We start from the raw sequence: 16,563 nt of genomic DNA, 5'->3' as shown, positions 1-16,563 counted from the left end.
ATTGAGGTTTATTTCTAAAAATCCCATATATTCAATACAAGGATTAATATGGATTTCTAGAATCAGGGGGACATCTAGATGAGACCTCACAAATATGTCTAGATCTTATGACTTTCACAATGATAGATGTTTCTCTTATACTCAGCTTATGCCATATTATTACTGAATATCCAGAGCTGGAAAGCAACTTAATTGTTCCATTTCAATCTCTAATGAGTGTGAAAATCTCTGCTATGGAATCCCTGACACATTTAATTCAGCTGCTTCCTGAATGTCACCAATACTGGAGAGCTTGCTCATTCATAAGCAACCCATAGCATCACTAGAAGGGAAATAAAAATAAGAAAAAAATTATTGAACACTTACTATGTGCTAGAGTGGATTTCAAGCAGGTGTCACTTTTGCAACATAAAATATGTAGGTGATGGCAACATGGCACACGATTTAGAGAAATAAGGATTTTCAGGTCCAATCAAGAGACTAATATCATAGCATAAGTGATGATGAAGGTTTGAACTAGCACATGAACAGTAGGGATGAAAAATGTGGGGTAGAAGTTACAGACAACTCAAATGGAATTAGCAGCACTTGGTAGGGTTACATTCAAGCACAGAATAACTGAGCTGAAATAAAATGTGATTTCCAAAAATATCTGCATGGCAGAGGAGTTGCTCTAGCCTTACTATACTAACTCCAACCCAGAGAACACATTAACAACAATGGCAGTAAATACAATAGTTAACATTCATTAAATGTCTATTATGTGCCAAGCACTCTTCTAAGTACCTTACATGTATTTTTCAATTGAATCCTCACAACTACCTTGTGAGATAGGTCTATTATTATGCCATTTTATGCCAAGGCAACTGACATACAGAGTTAAATAACTTTTGAGATTACTATTGAAATTAAGTGGCAATTCAGGATTTAAAGCCAGGGATACTAAACACAGAGTCCAAGCCATAATTCAGCTCAGGTCCACAGCAAAGGGGGCTATTTCACACAGAAATAGGGACAAAAAATAAAAATCCAACGAAGAGTGGGTCATTAACTTTCTCATCCCTCCCCCACCCCCATATTCTTCTTCTTTCTAGTTCATTGCCTATCAGGACACAGAAAGACAGTTATCTTATGCATCTGAATGACAACATTTATCTCTAAGGACATTTCTTTAGGAATGAATGTCTCAAAAGAAACATTACTGTTTATTTTCATTAGAATGCAGCAGGCATAAGTTGACTATATGGTGTGAAGGTTTTTAATAACATTCAAAAGTAGGTGCTACCACTGAAATGAAAATTTAAAAAATAAAGTATTGTCAGACATTAAAATTGAAGTAGATGGACTTCCAGTCTCCCTACTGTTAACAATTTATTCATTATGATTTAAGATATTTAGCTTCAAGACTTAAAGGTACACTCTATTAAAGAGACTGCACTTATTCTAAGTAGCAGATCTATTGTTTATGGAGTACTTCATAAAAGTAAAATTTCTTAAAATATAAATAATCTTATAGATTATTAATTGTACTCTGGCTATGCAGTAAACAAAGAAGGGAGCAGTTTTATCAAGGGTTCATGCAAAATGACAGAGAATGAGAGGAGGGACATGCACCAAGACTGGAATTAGCACCTTAGGCTGAGAAAGGAACTTTACAATGTCATCTACAATGTTCTTGGCCAACATCTCTTCCTGCCCATGCTTTAACATCTGATTAGGAATTTATCATCTCATTGGAGTAAAGTGCCTACAGGTGACAGAGCCTTCAGGCAGGCCTAACTTCCCCAGGACACTACTCACTTTTGAGCTGATTGTTCAACAAAGATTTACCAGATACTTATAAAAATATTAGGAATGCATATGGAAGAAAATCATGTTCCTTACTTGTTTTCTACTGAGGATGAAACAGATTTATAATGTGGTATGGAAAGTGCCATGCTAAATCCATGTAGAAACTGCTGTGGCACTGCAACAACAATTGTACAAAGTCCTCTCAGTGCAGTTGGATAATATTTGAAACTTTTTCTTCATCTCCTTGTTTATTTATTCTAATCAAAAGGGCTTGGCCTTAGGGCAGGCCAACAACTTAGGTGGGTGGGACTTAGGAATGCTTTTTAAGTCAAAGCAGAGATGATAGCAGAGGTTTCCCAATTTATCTCTAAGAAAAGCCAAGATCTTTCCCCAAAGTAACTGAACTTTCACTTCATTCCCACCATTTAAACTCCCTTTCATCTATTTCTCTATGACTGATAAAGGAAAATCCTGAATGAAAGCTGGCTATAAATATAAAACCTGGGATTTCATAGAATATGGAGATAAACTTCAGGATTGAAAAACATTATAAGCCATAGATGTTGTTCCTGTGTCTTGGCAAAGAGTCTGGATCATAGACAAGATTCAGGAATCAACAAGTTTTATTTAGCAGATTTAGGCAATAGACAGTCTACTACTAAAGATGCCTTGCCATGTGCTATCATGTAAAAAGTAAAATATTTGAAGTCAGATGAACTGGATTTTAATCCCAGATCTTACTATTTATATGATCTTGAGCTATTTTTTAAAATCTATCCAAGCCCCAAGTTTTATTCTCTATTATAAAATAATATTATCAAGCCAGTATATGTTTCAAGATTAAAATAAAATATAATATGGGAGTACCTGAGTAGCTCAGTCACTTAAGCATCTGTCTGCCTTCCGCTGAGGTCATGATCCCAGGGTCCTGGGATACAGCCTCGTGTCGGGTTCCCCCTCAGCAGTGAGTCTGCTTCTCCCTCTACCCTCTGCTCATGCTGTCTCACATGCTCTTTCCTTCTCTCAAATAAATAAAATCTTTCTAAAAAACTAAATTAAATATATTTATATATATGTAAAGTTTCTGACACTAAAGTGGCAAGTCAAACTTTTTTCCCAACCACCTACCTTCCCTTGCTGAAATTGTGAAAGATTTTATTTTCCTTTGCATTTAATGACTCCTCATCCCACAAAAATAATTCTTTATCCCAGTAAATTACAATCCCCAGCACACAACAAGGACCATGCAATCCCATGAAAACATACCACTATCCAGACATTCATGCTGCAATGAGGATTTACAAAACTTGAGTCATGGTCCTCTGCTTTTAGAGGTCCAAATTCTGATTACCGGGCCCTCCTCCTCAGCATCAGCACTAAAAATCAGGCCTCTGGTCACTACTTTAGAATTTTAGATCCAACAGCACACATCAGGCTGACGCGAACCCCAGAGAGATTTCGTCCTCCTTATTCATTTCCACTACACATTCCTCTTGGAAAACTCATAACCAGCTAAATGCACCTTGCTTCAGAGTCCTGATATCCTTACTCATCATACAAGCAGTCCCCTCCAGCAGTATCCACGTCCACAAAACACTCTGGGCTCTCTCCCCATCCACTTGACTCAACTTCCCATTTTTCTTCCTTTCAAAACTTTCTTCCTTACACTTTGGAGGGCTCATTCTATGGTCAGCGTTACATTTCACTGAATGCTGCTTTCACCTTCTGGGCTAATATGCAACCTACAAGGCTTTCCTTCCCATCAGCACTCCTAAATGAAAGCTACTCCTTCCATATCCATGTCCCTGTGTTTGGGAGACGATTGCAGAGGCTCCTTTATTTCCATCTGGGCTCCTAAGCAGACCTACACCAGGTGGGGAGAGAGTTATTTAAACTAGCAAGTCTCATTTTCATCATTTGCAAACTAGAAATGATAATAATAGTAATGCTATTACAATTAAATAAGATAATGTACATGAAGTACTTTGAACAATGGGTGATAGTAAGCCTTCAGAAAACTAAGGTTATTACTTTAATCATCTGCATCATGCATAATTACCACCTAATCTTTAATTGCTTTTAAAAAGTACAATCTTAGCATAGATGCAATATATTTGTAGATATCTGAATTCTCCATGGAGAATACTTAACCAGTAGTAAAAATAGAAACCATTTAATTTCCTTATAAAATCCACAGGAATCTTTAGGAAGTTCCACCATATTTTCTCAAAACATTGTAAACTTTATTCATGAAAGAGGGAAGGAGGAAAATATTATAAGAGAATACATGTGGGGGTGGAAAAGCTAGAACTCCCTTTCTGGGAGTTCATGAATACAATTAAGTTTATCTGTACTTTATAAGGCCAAGAAGCAAGTATATTAGCAAACTGATGGCAAGTATGCCTTGCACTTTGATTTATATTCTGAGCTACAATCTGCACATGAAAAGAATCAACCGTGGAGCAGTAATACCAGCAGCATGTAGAACACAGTGAGTACCTCAAGAGCAAGTGAGCAAACAAAAACAGCAGCCTGAGAACAGTTAGATTTTGTTTGTTTCCATAATCATCCCAAGCCATCAGCATCCACCCAAAGGCCATGCATATAGCCTCTACCATGTTTGCATGTGGGTATTTTCTCCAAACCCAACATTTTATAAGTAATTATTATCTAATATAACTATTTCTTTGATCATAATAGTATTCATCACACTCAAATAGATGGAACTCTAAAAATAAGTTAGCAAAAAACCTGCCAGAACATCTTTTGCAGAAGAAAACTTCATTAAAACGAAACAGCTAAAATATCATTGAACTTAAACTGGATCTGGAAAACCCAAGTCAATGAAATGAATTCACTGAAACTATGAGGTAAACTAAGTGGAAAGATAAGACATAAATGGTTGTCATCGGCTTATTTATTCAATAGCATTCAATAGAAAAACACCAAAGGAAATTGTATTATTTAAAAACATTAACAGCAGAACTTGTGCAATTTCATATTCAGTGTTAAGTTTTTATTGATTATGCATCTTCATTTGGTTTCAATTTTTTAAAATTTTCAACTAACTAGGTTATAAGCATCTTGAAGATAAGGACTTAGTTTTCCTTAACACTAGGCACAGTACAAACAAAAAAAAAACCCACATACATTTTAAAAAAGTATTCCCTTCTCCGATTGCCTTACTTCACTCAGCCAAATACCCTCCAGAAACAGCCACGTTGAAGCAAATGAGTGCCGGGCACTGAGGGGGGCACTTGACAGGATGAGCACTGGGTGTTATACTGTATTTTGGCAAATCCAACTCCAATAAAAAAATATACATGTTAAAAAAAAAAAAGCATTCCCTTCCTTTATTTCATACAATCAATAGAGGAGAAAAAAAAAGTTGGCAGGAATGTGAGGGGGAAGATACAATACATGTGACTATTCATAGAGATTCACATGGTTACAATGCATTATAACGTACTGAAAAGTCTAACAACCCAGGAAAACCCTCCTTTTAACCTAAGCAAACTGAGATGGTTGGTCAGCTATAATGAGATATATATTATTATTCAGCACTATTAACTTGCTGACCTATCTCTTTATAGGCTCTTGATTACTTTTTAAGTATCTATTTTTGTGATTTTCTTTGCTTTAAATTAAAATTTTGTGAATATTCTAATATTCTGGAAAAAGGATAATTGTAGTTGTGTTCAACCTCTGATAGAATTCTGCTTTGTCCGAAATGTCCAATTTTATTTCAGATCATGCACTGATTTTTTTTTAAAGATTTTACTTATTTATTCATGAGAGACACAGAGAGAGAAAGAGAGAGAGAGAGAGAGAGAGAGGCAGAGACATATGTAGAGGGAGAAGCAGGCTTCATGCAGGGAGCCCAATGTGGGACTCCATTCCGGGACTCTGGGATCACGCCCTGAGCCCAAGGCAGACACTCAACCGCTGAGCCACTCAGGCATCCTTCATGCACTGATTATAAATAGACTTCTCTGATCCCATTATTTTGCTCTGCAGAATTTTGGAGCTCTGAAGAGGAAACTAATAAGTCCCATCATTATTTTGAGTTGAATTTAAGTCTTTATATAACATGAGATAGGTTTCAAGAATATACCAAGATCTGCCTTTCCAAAAAACACTTCACATGCCAAGGTACTCATTTCCAAAATGGCATTAACCATCACATTTGAAAAAATGGATCTACTACCAAAGCTTCTCTAGCCAGTAGTGGAGCTGGAGGAGTTGAATATCCCTGTAATAGTTGACAGTAATGAGGCTGGAACAAATGTTTGATCAACCAAGTATGCAAGCAATATTTACTCTCCTGTTGTTACAAAATTACATAGAACATATGGTCTCTGCCTATATATATATATATATATATATATATATATATATATATATATTTTTTTTTTTTTTTTTTTTTTTTTTGCTAATTTTGATGTTGTAACTTGACCATCCAATTACTTCAAGTACCATTCATCAACTTTAAGAATTTTTGGTAGCTTGATATAAATCATTAAAATATAAGAAAGTGCCCAATTTTGAAGCACTTCATCCACTATATTCAAAATTGAATATCTGCCATTTCTCTGATCATTCCCTCCCAAAGGGTACTGGAAAAAATTGGTCAGGTTCAAAGTCCCAGGCATCTTGAGAGTTGGGTTTCCAACCTCTAAGTGTAATGTTTTATCATCTGCCAATATTCTGCCCTTTAACTATGCCAATAAAATGATCTTTGCAAGTTATAAGAGATGAAATTCAGAAGCTCCAGTGACTTGAACAAGAAATTATGACCAAGAAGCATCCTATAATTAGTACAATCTTTAAATTTATCATGTTAGTAATTGATCAATATAAATGTTTAAGAATCTATGATCTAAATCTGATTACTTGGGTTGGAATCTTGCTTTTATTACTATCTGTGTGACACTGAAAAGTTAAGAAAAATAAGGTATAGAGAGTTTAATTATCTATAAGATATGGATAATAACAGCACCTATCTAGTGCTTATGAAGGATAATTGAGTTAATATAAAACTCTTCTAATATATAATATATAGTAAGCTCTCAGTGTTTTATTTTTTGTTATTATTTCTATGGAATAATATTTTGCCTTTTCGATTAAATTATATTTTTCTTAGTAAAAAAGAGTAGCTTTATTACAAATATTATTTAAAATGAAAAAAATTCTTTAGAAAAATATGAATTTTAGATACAATAAGGATTAAATACACATATGACAATTACCTTATGGAATATACTGGAAATTAGAAAAAAAATTTCACCACATTGACATAAAAAAGCTAGTACAGTTAATGAGCTTAAAGTTAAAAGATTTTATTTTATTTTTTTAAGTTAAAAGATTTTAGAATTCCACCATGAGTAGACATTTAATTTACAGAAAGAATTGACAAATCAATTTAAGATTCATTTTCTCACCCTTACAGAGAAATTATTCATGTTTTTAATAAAATTTTCCAATTCAGAATCAGTCCTGCTAAAACACGCAAATAAACAAAGACACATCAGCATATCAAACAGCATTTTTAAGTTCAGATATGTGCCAAGGATCCACATACTGAATAGGCTTTATACATTATACTGAACAGTTTTGATTACCACTTATTCCTACAAAATATAATTGCTTTCTACAGTGGTATAAAACTGTGAAAATATCTTCTGGGTAAAAATTACTGGGAAGATTGTTTGGCAAATGTTCTTGTGAAAAAAAATTTCTCATGGGCTTTTTACAAAAACACATGGGTTGACTGGTCCTTTTCTCCAAAAAGCAAATACATGAGCTAATCACATATAGGATTTATTGGGTAAATAAGCACATTTGTATTTTAATAAAGTCTTTTAGAAATAGCAAGAGGACTAACTAAAGAGGAGCTAAACTAAATAAAATCTTTTACCCCTGATGTTTTGGGCAGGTGAACTGCGATTGAGAAGTCAAGAATGAAGCCACATGCTAAACAAATGTTAATAAAAAATTATTAGAAAAATTCATATTAGTAAGTATTAATACCCAGGGATAATGTTAAAGACTTTGAGAGTAAATCTCTCTCATACACACTCTCTCTTTGCTAATTGTGATAAGATGCTACAAAAAAAAAAAAAAAAAGTATTCAATGGTTTATAGCCACAGGAATGTATTCCCAAAACCATATGTATAGGGTCAACTGTGGTTCTGCTGACTTGGATTCTCAGCTGCCTGGAAATCCCTGCTCAGGCTATGGGTTGGAATCTATATATTTTCAATCTAAGGTACAGACTGATAACCTAGCACTACCTGGGGATCTTATGAGGGATTGGTAGAGTACAAAATGGAGCAAACACTTTAAAAGCCTCATCTTGTACCTGTCTGCTAAGCTCTCATAGACCCCGAAATAACTCATATAACCATACCCAACATAAGTGGGGCAGTTATGAGTTTTTGGTAGCTTTGATATAAATCATTAAAATATAAGAAAGTGCCCAATTTTGAAGCACTTCATCCACTATATTCAAAATTGAATGTCTGCCAGTTCTCTGATCATTCCCTCCCAAAGGGTACTGGAAAAAATTGGTCAGGTTCAAACATACTCAATTCCCATTTGGCTGGGTTCCTGACTCCCTACCTGGATCTTGCCAGTCCCCCTTACTCTAGGGCCTTGTCCATGAATTTCATATCTTTGAAAATTTTCTGGATATTTTTGGAATCATGGTATTAACTTCTGCCCTAAGTCACACATTCTGTAGCCTCATCTTTTTGATATTGACAATAGCCTGGTTCAAAACCAAGTCTCCTCTATAAATTGCCAAATTTAATATTATGATTCCATTTGATGTCTCTTCTGGAAGGGCTAGCCTCAGAGTTATATTATGACAAGCCTCTTCTCCTCCCTTGCTATTTATCTTCTCTCATTAGGTCTGCTGCTTATCCCCCAGAATATACTGGGATTGAAACCTTCAGGTCAGGGGATCCCTGGGTGGCGCAGCGGTTTGGCACCTGCCTTTGGCCCAGGGCGCGATCCTGGAGACCCGGGATTGAGTCCCACGTCGGGCTCCCGGTGCATGGAGCCTGCTTCTCCCTCTGCCTATGTCTCTGCCTCTCTCTCTCTCTCTGTGACTATCATAAATAAATAAAAATTAAAAAAAAAAAAAAGAAACCTTCAGGTCTAAGAAACAATTACAAATTTTATACAATGTACACCTGGAAATCTACCACTTTCTTAGTCAAACTTTCCATTTCACATCTCTTACATGCACCTAGTTTAGTAAAGAATTACTCTTCTTATGGCTAATTTAATAACTTATCTTTGCAATATTTGGATTAAGGTGAGTAGGGAAGGAGCTGAGAGAATCTAGGTTTTAAGCCACTGGCCCAAGATCATGAAATTAATCAAAAGAAAGATAAAGTGAGGCCAAGTTGTTTCCAGTCTCATTCCATTGAGCCTCTGACTCTCCCTGCAACTCTAGTTGGTTTGATATAGTTAAAACCTGGGAAGTTACTTCTTTTTCCCTCAGATATCATTTTCTTAGCATATCCATGAATTAGAAGAGATTAAAGACCCATTTATCAACTTTTTAATCATCTAATAAAATGTGCAGTCTTTAACATGAATCTGATCATACTCATTAATGTGCACTGAAATGAATAAAACTAAGTATTTAATCTTAGACTCTTCTTTCCCTTAACAAGAATTTTCATCTTCACTGACTTGTTTCCACAAATATAACAAATGCCTCATGCCTGCAAAGATTCTCTAATTTTTAAAAAGATTAATCATTAGATATAAAAGTCCAGGCTTTGATATATTTCATCTGTTAATTTATTCATGCAACAACTACTGGCTGAGCACTTTTTTTTTTAATAAGCCAGTGCTGGATACTATGGTTATATTATCAAACACAGAGCTATGGTTTTTAGGTTTATAAGCAGAATCTCATCTATTATAGAATATATCCTCAGCACTGATACAATTTTGAAAGGCTTAGAATATTACCATGTTTGTAACACTTTAACCTCTGGAAATTCTATTTGTCTCCTACTGTTTTATTAACATTCAATATTTCACATAGATATTCTGCTATTGCCCTGGTCAAATTTTATTTCAACTGTATTTGGTAAAAATCAATTCATTTCACTTCTTACCCCTGTCTTCTTATCTAAGTATTATCTTTACCTAAAAATCCTTTAAAAAGCTAAATTAAAGATCTTTTAATAAAGCTATGTGGAGAAAAATATGCTCATAAACACATTAGTCACAATATCCTACTCTTAAATGCTTAAACCTACTTTTTTACCCATGGAAGAACAGAAATTCTTATGGCTACTGCCCTCCTTAAATTTTAAAAATGTATATACATGTAAAATTTATGTGTGTATAAAATAATAGTTTTTGAAAACTACTATTCCTTTGGAATTCACTAAAATTCAATATGTGGCAAATGATGATTTCAACCTACAAATCTTTTGGAACAAAGACATTTGACATGGATGACTTTTTTCCTCCATTTATTTTCTATCTTTATATAAAATAAACACTATGATTTCAGAGTCTTATATTTCTCCCTTAAAATAAATAATATTTTTCATAACACTTAAATTTGCTAATATCAAATTCATAAACACTTGTAAAATAGATAATTGCATTATAAACTATAGAAACATCTCTCTTAAAAAAAAAAAAAAAAAAAGAAACATCTCTCTTAGTCTTACTTTCATTGGGTTCCTAAAGCAAACATTCAATGCTGCTACATCCTGAATTATTATATAATATGAAGTCAAATCATAAGAAATTGTTTATATTTGACCAGTTTTGATCTACAAAAAGGGCAATTTTCATGTTTCAGCCTAAGAGTTGTTCATTTGTCTGGACCTCTTCCTAGAATATGAGTTCCTCATGACCAGAGACTATATTCCATTTACATAAGTTATATGTGCATAAGTGTCTTCCTATACCTGAAGTATATAGATTTTGCTCAAGCATTCTTTTACACCCTGAAGAAACTGTCAGTGCTCTTTATAAGATTATAACTATCCAGAATGGGTCACTCTAGCCCTTTCAGGTTGCTCTTATAAGATCCTTGCAAGGAATGACAAGAAAATATGTGAAATCCTGAATGCAATTCCTAGCACATAGTAAGTATACAAAATATTTGTAGCTATTATTAATATTACTGCTAAAATAGGGGCAGGTAGGAGGCACCTGGGTGCCTCAATCAGTTAAGCGTGTGCCTTTGGTTCAGGTCATAATCTTAAGGTCTTGGGATAGAGCCCCAATTGGGCTCTCTGCTCAGTGGGGAGTCTGCTTCTCCCTCTCCCTCTTCCTCTCCCTCTCTCTCTCTCTCTCTCAAATAAACAAAATCTTTAAAAAAAATAAAAAATAAAATAGAGGAATGTACAAAGTATAAGAGACAACTTATATGGCATTCTACCAGGAATAATGAGAGTAAATCAGCTAAGGCTTCCAGGACATATCTCAAAAGACTGGATGAAGGTTTCCACAGATACATGGGGGTGAAGATTAGTGTGGTAGAGCCATGGAAACTAGCTAATATGGCTGGAATCCAGGGAGGGAGGGGCTCTGTAGATGATGTTGAAAGGTTCAGTTTAGATTTTAAAGTAGCCAATCTTATTGATATAACTACATTCAAAACTTTCAACATTTAGAAACTTCTCAGTGCATGTAGAAAGAAACATCAACATATCTTGTGTATATATTCCTTCTCTTTAATAAACACAGTTGTGTTAGGATCCATTGAACTACTCTCATTCTTTTGACTCAGCACCATATGCTTCCATAGGTATTTCATACATTGGTCTTTCAAGATTTCAAATGCATTTGTTAATATTCCTATAAAATTTTAAATTTTATAGGAATATTAACATAGGAATGCAGTATAGGAATAGGAATTAACATAGGAATGCAGTATAAATTTTGGGCTACACAAAAAATATAATTCAAGGTTACATTTCCAGTCAACATTTATACGTCTCATATTATTAGGCCACTACTGTTGATGTCCTCTAAAGGGTGAAGAACTAAAGACAAATTATTTCTGAAAAGGACCCTTCAAATCATCAGCACTTTGCTTATTTCTTTTTTAAAAAATAAGGTAAAAAGAGAATTTTCTTCTTTCAATGAACTTCACAATACTTACTATGTATCAAGGACTGTGCCAAGCAAATTTTATAAATAATCTTACCAAACTCACACACTCAATTTGTGAGGTATCATTATCCATTTTACAGATGCAGAAACTTAGGGCTAACAAGTTAGACAATTTGCCCAAAGTCTAACTGTAAGTAGAAGAGCCAAATTTAATCATGAGTATGTCTGATTCTAGAATCTGGGCTTGAGCAATTGATGCCTGCAATCAGCTGGCAACTCTGTTATCAATCTATACATATACCATAGCTAAAATTTAACTTGTGCTAAACTGTTAACAAAGGCATAGGCTACTTAAGTATCCCAAATTTCCCCCATATATTCTCCCTAAAGAAGATATACAGATAAGAAATAAGCATTTTTTTTTAAGATTTTATTTATTTATTCATGAGAGACACAGATAAGAGGCAGAGACACAGACAAAGGGAGAAGCAGGCTCCATGCAGGGAGCCCGACATGGGACTCTATCCCAGGACTCCAGGATCACACCCTGAGCTGAAGGCAGGCGCTAAACCTCTGAGCCACCCAGGGATTCCCAGAAATAAGCATTTAAAAAGATGCTCCACATCATATATCAATAGGGAAATGCAAATAAAAATGAGATACCACTATAATCTATTAATATGACCAGAATCCAGAACATTGATATCACCAAACACTGGTAAGGATATAGAGCAACAGGAACTTACACACACATTGCTGGTGGGAATGCAAAATGGTACAACCACTTTGGAAGACAGCTTGGTGGTTTCTTACAAAACTAAACATTCTTATCATATGATTGAACAATCATGTTCCTTGGTATTTACCCAAGAGTTAAAAATATATGCACACAAGAAAACCTGCACAAGGATATTTATAATGGCTTTATTCATAACTGCCAAAACTTGGAAGTAACAAAAACACCCTTCAGTAGGTGAATGGATAAATAAACCATGGTACCTCCAGAAAATAGAGTACTATTCAGAACTAAAATAAATGAGCTACCAAGTCACAAAAAGACATGAAAGAAATATAAATACTTATTATCAAATGAAAGAAGCCAATCTGAAAAGCCATATCCTGTATGGACCCAACTATAAGACATTTTGGAAAAAATAAATCTATGAAGACCATGAATAGATCAGTAAATAGGAATTGAGGGATGGGGAGTAGATAATAGGCACAGAGAATTTTTAGAGCAGTGAAACTACTCTATAGGATACTGTAATGATGGATTCATGTCATTATAAATTTGTCTAAACTCATAGAATGTACAACCCAAGAGTGAACCCTAAAGTAAACTCTGGACTATGAGTGATAATGCTGTATCAATGCAGGTTGTAATAAAAGTATCACTCTGGTGGGGGCTATTAATAATGGTGGAGGCTATATATGTGTAGGGACAGAAGGCATTTGGAAAACCTCTGTACCTTCTGTTCAATTTGCTGCAGAAAATTTTCTTCTTTAAAAAATAAAGTCTATTAGTAAAAAATAAAGTTCCCAATTCATCATTGCATTGTGAAAAATAAGAACATGATAATTTTATTTGTATACCTATCTTTTTGCAATATGCCACAGGGAAAAAAAGAAATGATACTGGGTCATTTCTAGGAATGTAAAAATATGTAACCTACATATATATTTACTTTATATTGGGTAAAAATGACTGATAAATTAGATACTTTTCATTTAAACAAACCAATCCTAGTCAGTAAAAGCTGAACAAAGTCCAAATTCCTGAACTGGTGAATACTAGTAATTGTTTCCTTGAAGGTAGAGAATATTTTTCATTCATCTTTGTATCCCATACAACTGGCACAAACTCCAGAAGATGGCTACTTAATACATGTCACTGAGTTTAGTTTGTATGAAACATTGAAGAGATATGCACATAATGTGGACACCCAGGTTCCAAACAGGCTTTAGCAAAATATGCCACAATGAACAGACTTACCAAAAGTAGTTAAGAGATCTAAAAATTGAAGTTGTGTTTTTAAACATGCCATAATTCTTCATTTACTCGATTAGAAAAGTAACAGATAACTTTAGGCCACAGAATATGCTAAATGTTTTACTATTCCATTTAACTGTCATTCTCATTTTACTGATAAATGAAAAATCAGAGACTTTAAGTAACATGGCCAGTGAGCAGCAAAGCCAGGATTTAAATTCTGGCAACTTTGTTATTGTTTCCTACCCCAAAACTACACTATACAGCATCTTATGAGAGAAGCACACTTACAATCTGCAGGTCTTCTCATGTATAAAATTATACAGTGCTATATTATAGTTTTATTTACACATAGCTAAAATTTTGTTTGACATCATGTATACAGATCTTCCTCCACTTGTAATAGGGTTATGTCACAATAAACTCAATAGAAGTTGAAAATATCCTAACTCAAAAATGTATTTAAGGCACACCTACTGACATCATAGCTTACTCAGCCCTAGTCGACCTTAAATATGCTCAGAAAATTAACAGTAGGAGTAAGGGAGATGGCAGCAGAATAGGAGGGCCCTAAATTCAGCTTATTCCATGAAATACAACTAAGAAACTATGAAATCAAACTGCATACCTTAGAAATTGACCTGAATACTATAGAACAAACTGCACAATTAAAAGTTGAGAAGGGACTACATCAAAGAAGATAGAAGTGTAGAGATATGCTCTGGGAGAAAAATTCATCATAGCAGCTACTGTGGAAAGGGAGCTGTGGTAGCAAACAATGTATAAGATAGACTAGCACACCAGGGAGTGCATGAGAACAATGACTCCCCATTGTCCAATTGACTCAAAAAGTGAGAGGGGCTGAAGTTCTTGCAACCAGGAAGGCTTAAAGCCTGGAGTTCTAAAGGTCAGTGGGATTGGCTCAATGAGAGCCCAGAGGCATTGGGGAAGCTCCTGGAGAGAAGGCAGGACAAACAGCCTGAGTACATACAGCATAGAAATAGCAATCTGAAGAGCATCCAGGGCACACAGTGGGGACATTAATCACTCTTCTGAGAGCACTTCCCTGAGAGATAGTGTTCAAAGAAACACCTCTCCAGGAACCAAAGATGCTGGCCAACCCATTTCCCTCCCCACCCTTTAGAATAAATACAGAGCCTACTGTGGGAACCAGTGCAGCACTAACACTGATTAACTTGCTCTCACCAAGCCCTGCCCTCCTACAACCCAGTGGAAGTGCCCTTCCCAGTTACCTTGCCTCAGTCCCAGCACAGTGGGCTCCCTCCCTTAGAAGATTAGCCCAAACCCCTGCTCACACTGTCTCCCAACTTGGGAGTTTTGTAGAGCCTCAGTTCTGGAGGCAGTGGTAACAAGTCTCAGTTCACAAGCAGACCAGAGCATACCTAGTTAAAAAGTTCTACATTCAGGACAGGGACCAAACACTGCCCATAAGGGGTAAAAAGAGTCTTTACAGACAGCTAACCTGAAGGATACAGCAGCCAGGACAAAACAGGAGAGCATATGCAGCACACATTAGAAACACTCCCTGAAGTGTTAGGCCCTGGGGTACAGGGTACATCACACAGCAGGGCACTATAGGACCTCTTCTTCAAAAGGCCATTACCCTCACAGACAGAAATAGGTGACATTTCTAACACCTAGAAGCAGGCACATAGACTTAAACAAGATGAAAAGACCGAGGAATTTGTCCCAAGTCAAAGAACAGCACAAGGTCATGGCTAGAGATCTAAGTGAAACAGATATAACATGTCCAATAGAGAATTTAAAGTAATAATCATAAAGATACCCACTGGACTTTAGAAAACAGTGGAAAACAATCATTTACCAAACATTTAAAGAAGAGTTAATACCTATTCTTCTCAAACTTCCAAAAAAATAGGAAAAGAAGGAAAACTTCCGAATTTACTCTATGAGTCTAGCATTACCCTGATACCAAAGCCAGATAAAGACACCACAAAAAAAGGGAACTGCAGGCCAGTATCTCTGATGAATATGGATGCAAAAATCCTCAACAAAATGCCTGCAGACCGAATTTAGCAATACATTTTTAAAAATAATTCACTACAATCGAGTGGGATTTATTCTTTGGTTGCAAGGGTAGTTTGAAAATAGCAAATCAATCAACACAATACACATTAATAAAAGAAAGGATAAGAACTATATGAGTCTTTCAATAGATGCAGAGAAAGCATTTGACAAAGTGCAACTTCCATTCATGATAGAAACTCTCCACAAGAGGTTTAGAGGGAACATACCTCAAAATAATAAAGGCCATTTATAAAAAATAAATAAAGAAATAAACACAGCTAACATCATCCTTAATGGGGAAAAACTGGGAACTTTTCCTCTAAGGTCAGGAGTAAGACAAGGATGCCCGCTCTCACTACTTTTATTCAACATCATACTGAAGTCCTAACTTCAGCAATTGGACAACATAAAGAAATAAAAGACAACCAAATCAGCAAGGAAGAAGTCAAACTTTCATTATTTGCAGATGATATAATACTATAGATAGAAAACCCTGAAGACTATACCAAAATACTGCTAGAACTGATTCAAATTCAGTAAAACTGTAGGATACAAAATCAATGTCCAGAAATCTGTTGAATTTTTATATACCAAAAATGAAGCAGCAGAAATAAATTAAGAAAAAAAAAAT

The sequence above is a fragment of the Canis aureus genome, chromosome 9 (assembly GCF_053574225.1).
Source record: "Canis aureus isolate CA01 chromosome 9, VMU_Caureus_v.1.0, whole genome shotgun sequence".
Taxonomy (NCBI): Eukaryota; Metazoa; Chordata; class Mammalia; order Carnivora; family Canidae; genus Canis; species Canis aureus.
Note: the sequence above shows the minus strand (reverse complement) of the source record.